The sequence below is a fragment of the Patella vulgata genome, chromosome 1 (genome assembly GCF_932274485.2).
Source record: "Patella vulgata chromosome 1, xgPatVulg1.2, whole genome shotgun sequence".
Classification (NCBI taxonomy): Eukaryota; Metazoa; Mollusca; class Gastropoda; family Patellidae; genus Patella; species Patella vulgata.
Window position 1 is genome coordinate 71383210 of NC_065879.2, and position 13533 is coordinate 71396742.

The following is a 13533-nucleotide window of genomic DNA, read 5'->3' on the forward strand; positions in this document are numbered from 1 at the left end:
ATTTTGTCTCTTTTGTCTACCTAGTCTTTTGCATCAATAAACCTTTTCGTGCATAGTCTTTGTAGCTGCTAATATCACTAGCAACCCTGGTAAAACCAACCTCCCAAACCCGGGTAGTCTTAGCAACCTTAATAAATGGCAACCCAGCTAAGATTTGAACCCTGGTAAAATGCAGCCCGGGTAACCTGGCCAAATCTAAAACCACGGTAAATCCTTAAGGGAGTTTCACAATAGTATAGAACCTAGCTATATGAGTATAACCAGTCTGAAAAGTTCAAATACAAACGAAACAAGGAGAAGTTCAGTTCAATGGAAACAGCATAAGCCGTATCAAGTCACATCCATATACACAGTAGAGATAATTCCGGTCCCATTTCATGGTTTGTGCTTACTTGAAAGTCAAATTAGAAACCTGGCTCTACCTTTTACCAACTCTGATATCCATCACAAGTGCCTGAATTAGTAAAGAGTTGATAATGATTGTGTTATCATTGCTTTAGAAATATGGGAGGACAGTCAAACATCTTGGGAGTTGCTAATTTCCACCAGCCGGCCTGTAATTTGTTTAGGAGTAGTAAAGTAGAATTCTTGGTCGTTGTTAAGCCTTAACGAAATTAGAAATGTCACGTCTTTGAACTTGGCATCTTATTAAGAATTATGAAAATTTTCGTAAATCATTAAGTAGCCCCGTCTCCATTAGCCCGGGTGGTGCTGAAACGTAGTATTTTAAATTCCATGTAATTCATTTAATCATTAAATTCCATTTAATTCATTTAATCATTAAAGAGTTATCTCTCTTTGATCACCTTACATAGCTTCAAAGTTTTACAAAAGTAATTCGTTTTATCAAGGGAATTACAGATTTAAGCTGATTTGCTGATGGGTTTATCACTTTGATAGTCACGATCAAAATCCTGTATAGATTGAAACTATTGGCTATTCAAACCGGTTGTGATCGGGTGGGAGAACGGATGCAGTTCATGCCAATAACAAACGATCCATGCAGCCTAATATTGGCCATGGAAAAATATAATTATAGATTCAAAGTGCATAATAAATCCTCAGTAAATATAATAATGTTTAATATAACAGACCGCCAATCACAAATACGCACAGGAAACGACTCTAAGGAATACAATTACTGAGCGACGTTTCGACCGGGCTTTCGTAGTATAGCCTTTCCCATTGCTTGATAAAGACGGGACAAGCCTAGTCGAAACTTCGCGCAGTAATAATAAATAGTACTAAAAATTATATTCCACTGGAATTAAATAGTGCCATGTGTATATAGTATTTACCAGTTCAATTACTAAATGCCGATGAACCAATTCGCCAATCACTGAATAGACCTTTGAAAGCATAGTGCGTGCATTACTCACCCGTTGCCCGGGCATGACAGAGTTCGCCCATCGACTTTCAGTTATTCCTTACACAGATAATGGCGGTCATTTAATATTTACAGGTTGTCAATCGGACATCCCCTCAAAGTATTTCGAAAGATATAATACTTTTGGTATAACAGATATTATAATTATTGCGTCTATGGTAGATTCGATTTTTGTTTTTGTTGGAGTTTGGATAGCGACACTCTAGGTAATATATTTTAACCAAATTTACACTGATCAAATATAAAGCCGAGATGTACTGAAAACATATACATGTGTACATGTAGTTTTATTAGTATCATAATTAAATGTCAACGGGGTGCTTTTAGAATTAAAAAGCCCCCTGGCCGATGAATGGGCGTAATTAAAAATGTGTTAACAAGAATAACTAAATTAAAAAATATAAACGGCAAGGGTGGTGCCTTGTACACCATTTAAAGCTTGATTAATTTTATACATTAAGTTAAAGGGGTTATGACATCACCAATATTTGGAGGACGCACACATCCCCATGTCCGAAAATTGACTAGATAAACCATAATGATGTGAGTGTTTTTTTTAATGTAGCAATATAACTAGTGATTGTGCTATTGAGATGCAGCATAGTTTAAAGTCACACCATTTCTGCAACAAGCGGACTAGTGTGCAATGAGAGAAACGTGGTGTTTCCGCCTATATATCCTCTTCACCGACTTCCACCTGTGACGTTTTTTTTTCACGAATGCATGGGTTAGCCTCGGGTTTTTCATTTTTTGTCCCATCCGGACGACACACAAGCCCAATGTGATTGTGATTTTATAAAGTAGAGTGTTGTACAGTGTCGAATGTAAATATGTCGAAATAAAATGAATATTGCTATGTCAAAACAATCGAACCTGCCTTTTTTGTTGGGATGGGGTGGTGGGGGATTTGCACCAAGTAATTTTTGTAAAGCTGAAAGAAACTTCATCGAAGACTGTCAGTAAACGCAAGTATAATGGATTTTTGTTCTTTTAAAATCCCCACCCTCGTAAAAACATTTTATTCGAAAAAACACTCTAAAAGGAGAATCCTTTATACCATACGCTGCCCTGGATAAAAAAAACCAATTATCGAACAACCGTAAACTGTGTTGTTAAGATCTTCGATCGCATTTATTAAAGCCCAATTGTTGTTGGCGTTGTGTGGCGAAGGGCCAATATGTTGTTGTTGTGCTTAGTATTTAACGTCCGCTTCCACCGAAGGTGATATCGCAAACAAGTCTTGTTTTTCATTTTTAATATCTTAGCGTAAACCCACGAGGTTGAGAAGGCTTCCCTATCTCCAAGCCACATACGCTCACACCTGGGATCGAAACCACAATCGCAAGCCATAGGTGACCGGCCAGCTAGAGATCGAAGCACGGCACTCTAGACTACTAGCCCCCCCCCCCCCCCAAGGGCCAATATCCATTTCTCTCGTTTTTAAACTGTAAAATGTTCTTCAGGCAGTAATTTGAACGATTAACAAAACAAACATAGAGATACCGACTTGACTTCGATGTAAGAGATTTAAAGACGCTAATTCAACCAGGATGGATAGAGTTTTTTAGACCATCATAATTTTTGTTAAGACTATTTTTTTTATTGTGTATGGTCTGAAAGTGTATATTTGCCTTTTATTCTGGAATATTTGGCCTTAATTTAAATTATTTCTTTTCTTTATATCCTTGTATACCTCTAGCCACTGCAGTACACTGGCCTGGGGTAATTTAATTGATTGATTAAGGCCCTTTAAAAATTTGGCTGTCACTAATAGACACATTCACATAAATATCCATATTAATCGAATTTTTAGTATAAAGTAAAGGAAATGGATACGGCACATTTAATTATCATCATTTTGTTAACTCTGAATTTCATCTTTGCAAGGTAAGAATAACAAATTAATGAAAATGTATGGTGGGAAATGTTCAGCCATTTTAATATTTATTTGGAATATTTTGACATACGCTGTAGTTTATTGTTACATAGAAATAAAATAAAAATGTTTAAACAGTAAAATTAATACAATCTATCCGTCCATGTGCACATGTGTAAGTTCATTGTACAATAGTTATCGAATTCAATATAACACACCCACCCGTTCGAAAACGATCGCTAAATTTATTTAACGAGGTTGCGTAACACATTTCGCGGTATTTCATTTTTCAGTTATTTGTGTGTCTTGATAATTATGAAGATTGACACAATCATTTTCCAGTGTACTGCGTCATACATAAAAGCTCCCATGGCACAACTATCATCCGATAACTGATACCTATTATACGATCGAATGTCCCAATAAAGTCAGACAGCTTCCGGATCTGAAACCCAAGTAATCTAACGTTTCTCCCGCAAGCAAAACTTCGGCAAGTAAATGGTTGTCCAGGCACATACACAATGTGAAATTTGGTGACTGTGTGAGATTTTATTTTTTCATCGCAAAAGTAGGCGTATCAGATAGAGAGGACTGTTTATGTTAAGGTTTCTAAGAGCATTCACTAAAATTCCATGCGAGACATCACCTAGTTTTAATAATATGATTTGAATTTTTGTGTGTTTGTTTAAATATAGAGCCACACACTCACAGTGTTCAAGATGGCCAAACATCCTCGTGCAACCGGGAACTAAATGGACAGAGAGATGCCGTCGGTGTATTTGTGTGGGTGATACAGGATTGTCCGAGTGTTCAGAACCACAATGTGTCATCCCATATCAACCTTATCAAGAGGATGTTTGTCTAAAGGTAAATATAAGACACCATGACAGTCCGCGTGGATTTTCCCAGCTTTAATTGCGTTCTATGTCCCCCAAAACACACTATTAAGCTTCTTTATATCAGACGTTTGCAAAAGAAACCTACCGAAAATGAAATGCCGTGATTTGTTGTAGCTGCTGCTTGTTTGGATCAGTAAGTCAGTTAAAAAAGTCGAATGTTTGATTTCGGACCATGAGTGAAAATATTCTCGAAGCAATGGTTACGACCATTATTAATTTATTAACCACTGCTGCACATACTATATATATATAAAGTGGAACTTTTCATTAGTTATGTTTCTTTGAGTCGGATTCCTAATTTAACTTACGTATAGCGCGGGGTCGATCCCGGCGGTGGCCGAGAAAGTTAATCGGGATTTTCCGGTGTGGTTTCCCATTGATAGTGGTGTAGGACGGAGAGCCTGTATAGTAGTTCGGAGGGAACACAAAACCGAGATCCCGTGTAGGCCTACACATTGGGGTGCAAGTCAAAAGATCCCTTGGCAGTTGGAATTGGTAATAAGAGTAGGCCGTAGTGCCGCTGTTCTGGAAAAATGTATCACATATAGCACACTGTAGCCCTGTCGGAGCAGAACAGTAGGACGTTAAATCCCATTTCATTTCCGAGTAAAGTACCGGTATAGTGGTTGGTGTATCGCCTAGTTTGGTTAGTCGAAAAGCGAACTTGATTGACCAGTGACAACAATTACCCATGCATTCTGTCTGATTTGTAGCGATCTTTAATGAACTGACATTATGTTGTCCAATGTTTGTATTTAGTGGTCAACAGACGGCTGTTGTTGTATAGAATTTGGATGTTATCAACATGGTAAATGGTATAGAGACGGCGAGTTATTTCCCTTGTTTCAAGATGACGCATGTATCCAGTGTAAATGTAAACAAGGTTGGGGAAATTTAAGCTGTTTTTTCATCCAGTGTGACCGCCCTCGGTATTTTGATTATGCTTTTGAAGTGGGGAAATGTTGTCCAGTTTGTTTAAATGGTATGTAACAATTAATTCTCCATCTGTTTCTGGCTGTGTGTCGTTTGATAAATACAGTCTACACTGCTTTAATCCTTTATAGGCTAGCAGCCAAGGCCCCAAAAGGGGCTTAAATGACAAGATACCCCTACCCGAGGTAGAACAAACACTTTGGATATTTTTTGATAGCTGCAGAACTCAAAACTGGTTCTTGGGCAAATTTACAACATGGCCTAATATATCAATTTTACCAATGGCCAGGGTTTCTTTAACGATAATTAGCCTATAGATAACGAGCCTCATCTCTCAACCCTCCGTGTTTCGAGATAAGAGATGGTGTTATATAGTTCCACGTAGCAAAGCCCAACGCAAATTACATCGGGCCACAGTAAGCAAAATTGACAAAATTTTTCATCAAAAGAACTATTGATTATTGTTATTTATAATATTTCTGCCACATCCATCTACAATTAAGCCCTTCGTGGGCTTAACAGTACAAGTGCGGTAGCTAGATCTTCGACGACGGAGCGGTGGGAATTGGGCAACAGTTTAGAGGTTTGGCGGCTCTGGTCCCGACCTATCTTGAAACACGGACCCAACAGTCTTGCGTGAGCATGAATCACAGGGAAAAACGCGCCCTTCTGGCAGTTTTCTTCTCAAATAAAACAGGTACTCCTTATACCATATCACCATTTCTTCGCCACCCATGATCAATTGGACAAGGAATATTAGGTTTCACCTCATGACGTGGCTCCATATATGTCTGGAGTGTAAGTGTAAGATGTCTGTTAGAGGAATAGTGGCTGCCAATGTGTCCGTTGACGTTTAGCAATAACGTAACGCTATTCGTCAAGGGTACAACAGGTGCGTGTTTTGTTCTATGTTAAAGTTATTACAAAGAACATTATAAGTTAATTCAAGACTCTCTCCAAAATTGGGTCTAAGCTATTGACGTATTTTTTTTTTTTTTAAAATTCCGTCTTCCAAGAAATTGTGTAGTCGCAACCAGATAACGCATGTACTAGGTAAACATAGGCTGATTATTTCTCCAAGGCTTGTTAAAATTTCATGAACAGTTGATTTACCTTCATCGCCAGGTATCAATGTTGACATATTACATCATCGACTCCATTCTCCTTCTTCCTAATATCTCCCCCACCTACACTCGCTGCGCTTTCTCGTCTTCCCTCCTTTTATGTTCACCGTCCCTCTGGTTTTATTTACCAAATAATTCCTTGTAATAATATAGCGATAGCTAGAGTTTAAAATTTCCCCTTGTACCCTCAACCACCCCACCCCACCCTTTGTTCTACTTCTCCAATCGCCTTCAGTCCATTACAAACTGATGATGACGATGATAATGTTAATGATGATGCTGATGATGAATTATGTTACTGTCGCAATGTAAATTTTGGGATCACTTGTTGGAGATCCGGATTCCCAGAAATAATTTTTCCCATGTATTCGATTGTGTGCGAGTCATCGATTGCTCACATACAGACTGTAAGACCTCACTTAGATTGGTTTTGATAATTAGAAGTTTAAGTGGCTGAATCACTAAAACGGGGGCTGTTCTCGGATATAGAATGTTGAACCCACCCAATTGATATTATTGATATACACTTATAACGTCCTCGGGGGGTTGGATGACCTAATGGTTAGCACGCGCGCGCTGTATCATACGGTCTGTCATTGAGTCAACTGGCGGGGTTTCGATTCCCCGGTTGTACGTGGCAAGGAGTAGGGTCGCCTGTCCATCCTCGTGGGTTTTCTCCGGGCCCTGCGATTTCCTCCCACTGCTAAAGACCCCTATGCGCAAGCGAATTATTGAAATAAAATTGAACCATGTGTTAGTCCCGAAATGACCTAGTTTGTGTCGAGTGGACGTTAAACCCCATTTCTCTCTCTCTCTCTTTATAACGTCCTCGGATGTGAGTGTGTGTATACTCGGTTGTTGGTGTTAACCATACGCCCATTTCTTGTATTTGTTTGTCATCTACAGGCCGCATTTCTTAACGTATCATCTTGAAACCTTACATACTTATTCCTGTTACCCTAAGGAACATCCCTATTGTTTGTGGTGCATGCCCAACCCCCAGGGACAGAACTGCGCCCCTTTTCTTTTTCTGTGTCTGTGTGTCGCTTACATGCCGCAATTCTTAATCGATCGTCTTGAAAACTTTTCATACCTATTCCTTATACCCTAAGGATGACCTCTATTATTTTTGGTGGTATCCCGACCCCCTGAGACAGAGCCAAGCCCACTTTGTGTGTGTGTGTGTCTTTTGTTTCGCCTACAATGCCGCAATTCTTAACAGATCCTTTTGAAACGTTGCATAGCTATTCCTTAAACCCTAAGGATGACCCGTATTGTTTTTGGGTGATTGGTAGGACGTTAAACTCCATTTCATTTCATTTTCATTTCATTTTTTGGTGATTGACCGACCCCCAGGGACAGAGCCACTCCCATTTTTTCTTTGTGTCTCTGTGTGTTGCCTACAGGGTACGATTCTTAGTGGATCGTCTTGGAAATTGGGGAATGTATTCCTTATAGCCTAAGGACGACAATTGCGTCCCCACCCCCAGGGGCAAAGCCACGCCCAATTTTTGTGTTTATCGAACACACAAGCTGAATGGATCAGCTTGGTACTTGGCATATGCATTCTTATTGATTTTGGTGCATGCCCCGACCCCCATGGGCAGAGCCACGCACATTTTTTACTTTAAGCGCCCGAAGCCCACAATTCTGAATGGATTATCTTGGAACTTGGTATACTTATTCCTTATACCCTAAGGACGGTAACTATTGATGTTGGTGCACGCCCCGCCCTCCCCCCTTTTAGGCGGTGCCAAACACACTTTCTGTTGATTTTTTGTCTGTAAATGATATACAGAATTATATCCAATTCGCAATGGTCCTGTATAGGGTTGTGTTTTTTGTCTACAGACTGGAATTCTAAATGGATCATCTTGGAACTTGGCATATTTATTCCATATACATGTACTGTAATAATAGCAACTATTTATTTTGGTGTATGCCCCGACCCCCTGGGGCGGTGTCGGGCCAATTTTTTGTTAATATTTTTCTGTAAATTTGGCAAAACAAACCCAACGCCCAGCCTTCTTTGCCTCTTGTCATATCACAGCCATTTTATATTTCATTCTCTTCATTTTAAAAAGTACCATATCAATCAAAGTAGGAATGTGGACGTATATTGCAGCGTTAGCGATGCTCTTGTTTATTTAAATCACAGAGTGTGCTGGAGAAAAACACAAAATATAGCTTGTCTGATGCTTCTTAATCGTTAAATAGTTGGACTTTACGCATAGAGTCGATATCTATGATATTTTACAGTTACTATCGAAACCAGGAGAAATAACTGTTATAGCCCGTTTTGAAAATCGCTCAAGAACCGATTTCATGTCGATAAAATTACTTTTCTAGCCATACCAAATAACCTTTGATCTACCATAGGTAGAGGTATCGGAAAAAATATGAGCTTAAACTGCTAGCCTATTATCAAGGCACATTTTTTGTGTCTTAACTAGTACGCCCGTCAGATCTATTGCAGAAGGCCACCTGCAGATTTCCCCAGGGTCATGAGATGCAAACAGGGTTAGGATTAGCGCTAGCCCTGTTTACATCTCGTGACGTTAAGGAAATCTGCAGACGGCCTTCTGAAATAGATCTAACCCTAGTTCGCCAGTAGACTATTGGGAAATCAAATGGACACAAAACAAATGTAGTGCCAAAGTTATATTTAACCCTTCTCTCGCTTTCCCTTTTCTCCCTTTTGCATAACGATTGCTGTTGGAATTTGGTGTAGAATCAAACAAAAGGTTTGAATATACATTTTCTGCCAGTTTTTTTTTGTGAGAATGGAAGGGTAAGAGAGTTAAGAGGTTGTATGTTTATCTATATGCGACTTCCAGTTTGTGTATCTCAATATTTCCATGAACCTCACCCCTGCTTTTCAGCAAGAGGTTGCCACACGTTACTCAATTTGAACAGGAACCATTCAATCCCAAGAAGATTTGGGGGAAATGTACCGTCCCACTCCCCGAAATAGGACGGCTGGGGTAACCAAAGCGCGGTAATGTGAAAATAACTATTTAACGCCCACTTCTATAATAAAATGAACTCGCAGTCAAAGACTGAAACATTGGCTCACAGGCGGTAAATTGGTTCAAAGTGGTAAGATCTGGGACACAATCTCTGGACATTTGATAATGGATACGTATACGTCCCATTACGTCCGACAGTTCATGGATCTGGCACCCAAATAATACAACGTACCATTTATCCACTGTGCATGCCGACAGTACAGTGTGAGATTTTTTCTTTTGTATTCCGGAGACACATTGTTTGTTCTGGGATCTCTATAATGCAATGAATGCATGTTTATCGAGAAGGGAATGGGCGGTGACATTTTATTTGCGTCTAACATTCTCTTATATGTTCAACACGGAAGACATTCTTTGCAGGATGGCTGTGTTACAACCAGTTTTTATTTTATCTACACGTAAATGCGAATGTGTACACCGGTGGACCAGTTGTATAGTTAGTGACCCTGCATCAAAACATCCAACCCCTTTTAAATAATACATGTATTTATTCTGTTCCAGGTCCAAATTGTAAAGTGCCACCTTTAAACATAGGTGAAGAAAATAGTATCACAAATACTGGTGACATAAAGTACATAAAATTAGAGGAGACGAAGATGATATTTATTGGACATCCTCGCTTTTCATGGAGTTGCACCTGTCAGGTTATCCGCATACTTTTACCCAAACTGTTTTTCAATATTTAAACTTATATTATACAAGAGCTAAATCTTCCCATTGTAGGCCTTTCTTTAAGCCTGAAATGTTATATAAACTATTAATTAGACTTAGAGTAAAGCAATATGACTGAAATTTTCAGCATATTCCCTTTACATTATCTAGCTTTTAACTATTCTAGTGATAACTTTCAGCTCTTTATCTAATCTTCCATAATGTATCTTTAATGTTAACTTAGACGATTTAAAAAGATACCAAGCAACAGAAGATCCTAAATATATAACCTTTTATTCGGAATATATGCGTAATAGATGGAGTTAATTACTGCCAAACACATTTGCTTTGGATTGTGTTATTTTTGATAATGAAATGAAATGGGCTTTAACATTTCACTGCTGGGCACCAACTGGGATAATCAAAACGAGTATACTGACCGTTAGTGTGTCTTCAAAAAAAGTGTCACAAAACGTCAGCTGGAACATATTAGCTGGTATCCAATTTCAGTACGACTTAACACCTTCTTGTTGGATATTATGTTGGTTAACAAGCACAAAAGTTTCCAAGGCCAAGTGGAACGAAATCTTTGCATAGTGTTAATGTAACACTACCAGTTTTGTAAATACAAAATTTATTTACACCAGGAACAAGAATATAAAACTGGAGCATAACTCAAACTGGAGCATAACTCAAACAGGAACTAAACTACACCAGGAATATAAGAATAACATTAACATGGTACATTAATTCAACCATTCCGCCCTTCTGCCATACGCCGGTTTTCGTTCTCGTCTGGTTTTTCCGCTCGTCTCAGGGTCTTATATACCTTCGTATTACATTCTATTTAATCAAGAGCAATTTCACTACATCTGGAAATTATTCAGTCCGTTATTAAATACGTACCATATGTAATGCACGTGGATATAGGCAGTGGACAGTATAGTTTATATCGTAGTTCAATAACGTGAGGTCCAAAGGGTTCGCCGATGTGGGGTTCAAATTGGTTCGATGTATCTAAATAAATATTTTACATGTATAAATTATAGTCTTAATATGATACAAGTTATTGGAAACTTTGTCATATTTCCAAAAGTATATTTAATAATTAACTCCGCGCATATATTACATTGTTCGTGTGCATAGATTTTAAATTGTTTCTTTCAGAAAGCTGGAGTGGATGCAGAATGTTCCAGACAATCTAGATTAGTTTAATCTGTTTTAAAATGGCTACTAAGAAACAAACCCTTCTCCAAAGTGCAGAACATTTGTGATTTTTGCCATTTGTCACGAAAGAACAACAGACGTTTATCAACTTTTCTGTGATTGCAGTTAATAGATTTTTTTAAAGTAAATTTTTTCTAAAGTAAAACACCCTTCTTGGTATTAGATTTTGAATTTTGGTGGTCAACAAGAGCGGGTAGTTGACCGCCAATTATACTCTTCAAAAAAAGTAGAGGATATTCAGAAACAATACAAAACTGCGGAAATGCACTGCTGTTTTTATTAGAGGTAACCAGTGTATGGTAATAACAGGCCATTTGCCTACACATAAACATAAACAGTTCATATTAGCGGCTTATCTGACAGCCCCGTTTTTGATTTTTGTCTTAATAATGAGTAATTGCTCCACCAATCCACAGACATTCAGCAATTCGTCGGGGCATGCCCCTAATCAACCGTCCAATCAAGATTGGGGGCAATCTGACCCACTCCTCTTGCAGTGCCACGGCTAATTATTGCAGTGTTATCGGTTGACGTTGACGATGACGTCGACAAACACGTCTCCCGATCAAATTAAACGTACAGTCCTGGCCAAATTAATAGCAATTTTTTCTAAAAACGTTGCAGAATTAACTTACTAAAATTGAAGTATGAATAAAATTATACACCGTGAATATATTGAACTGGATTTTCTTACACATAACCATATTGACATCTACTTCACATTGCATGGTTGGTCGACGCAACGCCGTGTATAGATAAAGTTGCGACAACTGTGAAACCAGGAATTTCATATGACGTCATGCAAACTTATTATCTATTTATATGCCCTATTATATTGTTGGATGTCATAGATTTCAGCAATAAGTGTCTATAGGACATAAAACATACATTTTTTAAACGAAAAGTATAGCTGAACATACTATTATTAGTATTATACAACAAGAAGCGCACATTATTGTTATATAGCCTTATTCTATAAGAAAAATCAAAATAAAAGATACACTAGATAAAAGTACTATTAAACATATTTAACTTGCATTCGCTTTTAAAGGAGCTAAATCGCTAATATTTGGGACCTAGAAATTGTCACAAATGGGGCGTACTAACAGCGACATTTGTTTCAGGTATATTTGTTTCATCGGTGACACGTCTGGTGTCATGTGAATGCAACGACAACAGCCTGGTTGATTGATTTGTTGATTGGAGTTCAGATGTCTACATTAAAATCGACCACTTTCAGGTTGCCGTATTCACGGCCTGGCAAGACCAACTTGAAATTTCTAGAAATTTTCTGGGGGAGACAGGCCCCAACAAATCCCCCGACGGTGCGTTTCACGACTTCGGCGCAAGACGGTGACCTTGAAGAGACGTCGAAAACCATTTAAAAGACATAGTAAAAGTCATATCTTACGAGATTATCGCTTAGTCCGGTCAAAGCCGTTATAGATAAAGTTGCGACAACTGTGAAGCCAGAAATTTCATATCACGTCATGAATATATGACGTCAAGTGCACAAAGACGCCATCTTGGGTCCCAAGTATTTGTACCTACTCACTTTCTATTTTATGTCCTATCATACTGTTGTGTTTAAGTTGGCTGCCAATGACAGGGATGTAGATGGATATCTCATTGAATTCCGCGAAAAAGAGACAAAATATACATTTTTTAAACGAAAAGTATAGCTGAACAAACTATTATTATTATACAACAAAAAGCGCGCATTATTGTTATAATAATATAGTCCAATTCATAAGAAAATGAAATGAGATACACCAGATAAAAGCGCTATTAAATATATTTAACTTGCATACGCTTTTAAAAATCAGATTTTTTGTGCAGACGGGTAAATTGAAAAATTAAAATTCTATAGTAATTTGGGAGATAAAACCTTTTTGTCTTCTAGCCGGCAAAATAAATGCCTGAAATTCCATTATTTTTTGGTCTGGAGCCATTCCGGATTGGGTCATCAATCATTAATTGTATCATCAATTTTTCGAAAATAGAATTTTCTTTAAATTGACTAGATATAACATTTAAAATCAGTGTAGCTTAAAATCAGTGTAATTTAAAGGCGCTAAATCGCTAATATTTGGGACCTAGAAATTGACATAAATGGGTCGCAAAGCCTATAATAATGTAATATGAATGTATATAAACTGATTTACGTTCAATCGTTTCAGTTTTTACTCTAATTTCAAAGCAGTTATGTTCGGCGAAATACCGAATCAGTTTATTTACATTCATATTACATTATTTCCGACCCATTTGTGTCAATTTGTAAGTCCCAAATATTAGCGTTTTAGCTCCTTTAAATAAAAGGTGTCAAGCGTAATATGTGTTTCGGGCATGTTTCATCAGTGACATGTGAGACGAGATTTCGCTCTACGAAACTTCCTGGTGTCTTTTG

General features: G+C 38.0%; 1 long non-coding RNA gene across 2 annotated transcripts; it reads left to right on the forward strand.

Annotated features, from left to right (window-relative positions):
• The first annotated feature begins 3985 nt into the window (after positions 1–3985).
• Positions 3986–11199, forward strand: LOC126815932 (uncharacterized). 2 transcript variants are annotated; one of them, XR_007678129.2, is made up of 3 exons: positions 3986–4130; positions 9750–9892; positions 11067–11199. It is a non-coding gene; the product is annotated as an uncharacterized LOC126815932 (long non-coding RNA). The 2 variants fall into 2 exon arrangements; XR_007678130.1 differs by lacking the exon at positions 3986–4130 and adding an exon at positions 5024–5144.
• The last annotated feature ends 2334 nt before the right edge of the window (positions 11200–13533 follow it).